This window comes from Schistocerca americana, chromosome 2 (assembly GCF_021461395.2).
Source record: "Schistocerca americana isolate TAMUIC-IGC-003095 chromosome 2, iqSchAmer2.1, whole genome shotgun sequence".
In the NCBI taxonomy this organism is placed as follows: Eukaryota; Metazoa; Arthropoda; class Insecta; order Orthoptera; family Acrididae; genus Schistocerca; species Schistocerca americana.
In genome coordinates, this window is record NC_060120.1 from 972,380,566 (window position 1) to 972,384,439 (window position 3,874).

Genomic DNA, 3,874 nt, shown 5'->3' on the forward strand with positions numbered 1-3,874 from the left:
TTATATTTTTCTACGCTCTTTTAGCGTCGTTTTCATTGTTCTATAATACTTTTTCTCCATTTCTGCTTCAAATATTAACAATTGAAATGTACAATGCCAGGATAGTCGATCTCACGTTATTCGCGTCTAATCGTACTAACAAGTGTCCAGGCCGGCCGGTGTGGCCGAGCGGTTCTAGACGCTGCAGTCTGGAACCGCGCGACCGCTCCGGTCGCAGGTTAGAATCCTGCCTCGGGCTTGGATGTGTGTGATGTCCTTAGGGTGGTAAGGTTTAAGTAGTTCTAAGTTCTAAGGGACTGATGACCACAGATGTTAAGTCCCATAGTGCTCAGAGCCATTTGAACAAGTGTCCATAATACTGTCACACCAAAATTAACCGACCTAGGTCTCCCCTTCACGTGCCTCACCCCGTGCTTGCGGTGGTCACCTCCGCCCTACCCTGTCTCACGGAACTCTGTGTCGCAGAACAAGACGTAAGTGTTCTGTTCTTATAGCAAGACTCTTCAGATGAGTAGCGTCTTCGTTTTATTATCAGTTGTTGCCACCGTACTGCGACTTACTTTTTACCATATCTAGCGCGACGGCTGTTAGAATCCTACATATAATACTCTTTAATATTTTTCATTATTTTATGCATGCAAGCCTATGTAGCTTTTTTTCTTTTTTATAGCTCATTCCTCCAGTTTGTTTTCAATAACTGTACCTGATGGTGGGGTTTTGCTAGTCAGAAACCAATCGTGGCATTCAAAAAGGAAAAGCCTCGCAGCTGCAGAGGTGACTTTCATTTCTATTGCGTTAATTATAATTTTAAGGTTGATCATTCCAAATAGGTGCCGAACGAACGACTAAACATATCGACATGCTGTTTTTGTTAAGTTTCAGCGGCCAATGCGGCTAATTTTCTGACGTACGCAAGTAATTTTTTATGTTTATTGCTATCGAATTATGACACTACCTTCGGTTTCTCAATGGACTAAAATTTTTTCCTACTACCTGAGAGAGAGTGTCGGGCGTAAAGTGCAGAATTTGATCAAAGAGTAACAAGTTAACAGCGTCGTGTACCACTTTCCCATCGTAAACAGAAACTGTCTGACGAAAGTCTTCCCTATTGCACGAAATACGTAACTCACGTCCGGTTCTTGTATGTTTTATTATGAACAACGTATCAAATGCTCAAAATGTTAAACTGGATGCAATACACAATTATGAATTTTATAGCAGCATTGCCAAAGAATTTGCCACGTTGTTGAGAGCGGCTCCCTCGTGATCACCAAAATGAAGCAACGTTAGGGCAGGCAAGTACTTGGATGGGCAACCGTCCGGGGAAAAGTGGGTGTCGTTGGTTTTAAGGACGCGTAGGTCGCCCCTGTGGTGCCCAGTTGAAAGAATCTTACCAAGCCCTCGTGCCACCCTGCCGTTTCTTTTATCGCAGCAGTGGTCAGTTTTATACGGTATTTCGTATCTTCGGCAGTCGTCGGTATTTCGTTGTAGACCTATTGTTTTACAGTTCCTCAAAGAGAAAGTCCCGTAGGTGTCACGTTTGGTAAACCAGCACGCCATTTTGTATTTCCGAACGACCACACCGATGATCTCCTTATTTCTTTTATTAAAAAAGATCGAATTAATCTGTACCGAATCGGGGGGACGGGGACATAGTTCCCCAAGAATAGTCTTTTGTCCAGTGGAATGTCCGGCAATGGCTATGGCAGCGTAACTGTTCGGAACGCTATGTATGTAGTGTCATATCAATGCCAACGGCCTTGCCGCAGTGGTAACATCGGTTACCGTCAGATCACCGAAGTTAAGCGCTGTCGGGCTGGGATAGCACTTGAATGGGTGACCATCCGGTCTGCCGAGCGCTGTTGGCAAGCGGGGTGCACTCAGCCCTTGTGAGGCAAACTGAGGAGCTACTTGATTGAGAATTAGCTCCTCCGGTCTCGGAATCTGATACGGCCGGGAGAGCGGTGTGCTGACCACATGACCCTCCATATCCGCATCCAGTGATGCCTGTAGGCTGAGGATGACACGGAGGCCGGTCGGTACCGTTGGGCCTTCGTGGCCCGTTCGGGAGGAGTTTTTTTTAGTGTCATACCAATAAAACAGGAACCAACGAAGCTCTTTGGCCGCATCACACATTAGCAAACCCGTGTCCCTTTTATCGAATTCTCTCAGCCAGGGTGAATTTGCAGTTGACCAATAGGGTTTAACGCGTAGATTGATTTGCCCTTGGTTTGGAAACGATACTTCGTCCATAAAAATAATCTTGCATAGAAACACCGCATCACTCTGCAGTTCTCGTAGACACTTCTGAGAATTGTACCCGTTTATGGAAGTATCAGACATGAAGTCGTTGATGGGCGAAATAGGTATAGGATGAAAGAATATTTAAGTTGCCTCTTAGTGACACGTGCTTATAACTGCTGTAATGTTCGCTGCATTTCGCTCATCATTTTCGTCGTTGTCGTGTTTTATTCCTCTCACTCCCAAGTTATTTAAACATTTTCGTAACGTTTGCAAAGACAGATAGCAAGCACTTGTCGCGATCAGTACACCTTTTAGCACACAACCGTCTTCCTACTCTAACCGTTTGTCGCATTCTCCATGTACGAAAGCAGCGTGGACTTTTTCGTTTCTCGTAAACACTGTAGAGGTGTGAACAGCTTCGCGAACAAGTTGTTTGAACGCTACACCAACACGGTAGTCGTACGCATTTAGGAATCCAGCGAGCGAGTAAACAAGCGAACCGTACATGAGTTAGATGTTTGCTTAAGTTTGGCGCCGTTGGTCGGAGGAATGTAGGACCTCTTCTGCTAGCAACGTGTCAGTAATTTACGACGCTGTTTCACAAGCTGCGACATTGTGACGAATAAAACAGTGACCCGTATATACACAATAAGTTTCCTTTAATTTACGTATATGGTCACAAACGTTTTGTTAACAGATTGCCGATTCCGGTCTATTTCCCCTTATTAAGAAAACAGAATTACTGACAAAATCCGGAAATTCAAACTCCCATATAGAATTTCCCTCAAAATACATACAACCAAAACAGTTACCATTAAAACGTGACTTAATAACACTTCAACACTAGTGCCAAGCTGAGATCCAATTACGTAACATGATAGAACCACTTACAGTAAAAAATTACAGCAGAAACACTGATCTTTAAAAATGAATGTGTTAATAAAAGACTACTAGCTAGAGCTGCGCAAGGAACTCAGCAGACGATATGCAATTAAGCGTTTAGCCAGTTGCCAGTCGCCAATATTTAAGTGAACAGGTTCGTATAAGGACAGGTTACATACCATATATATTTATATATCTACCACCTTAACCCACCTTGGCGGTAGGAAGATAAATACTAAATTTTGGAAGGCGGTATGAGAACAACTCCCGGTAGTGGCCAGGTTCTTAAACCCTGCCAGGCGTAGACCGCGGATGACATTTCACTCCCCGCCAAGGCGCTGACACAATCAAAGGTTTTTCTTCGAATCACAAAGACATTACAATAACTCTGAAACATAGTAGCACTCGGCAGAACCTTTAACTCTATATATGGGTAAGAGTATAAAGGAACACGTTACACTACTGAGAAATTCACAACATTGATATTAAGCATTTTTCACATGGACATCTGTATTAATAGAGTGCAGACATTGAAAACGCCAACGTGAAATCATTTGAATACAAGAAACACAGAGCACTAGTAAAAATTATGATGTAACATTTTTAATAACGGCCACCATTTAACTAGGCCAACTGAACTCTTCCACCATCTTAAAGTTCGACTATGAAAGTCTCACCATAATAATAAAATTTAAATGCCCCTGAGTGTGTCGGTCAACAAAACTCAATTACGACCACTACTTCCTAT

General features: G+C 43.1%; 1 pseudogene; it reads left to right on the forward strand.

The window, feature by feature from the left end:
* The first annotated feature begins 1,750 nt into the window (after nt 1–1,750).
* Nucleotides 1,751–1,868, forward strand: LOC124597019 (annotated as a pseudogene).
* The last annotated feature ends 2,006 nt before the right edge of the window (nt 1,869–3,874 follow it).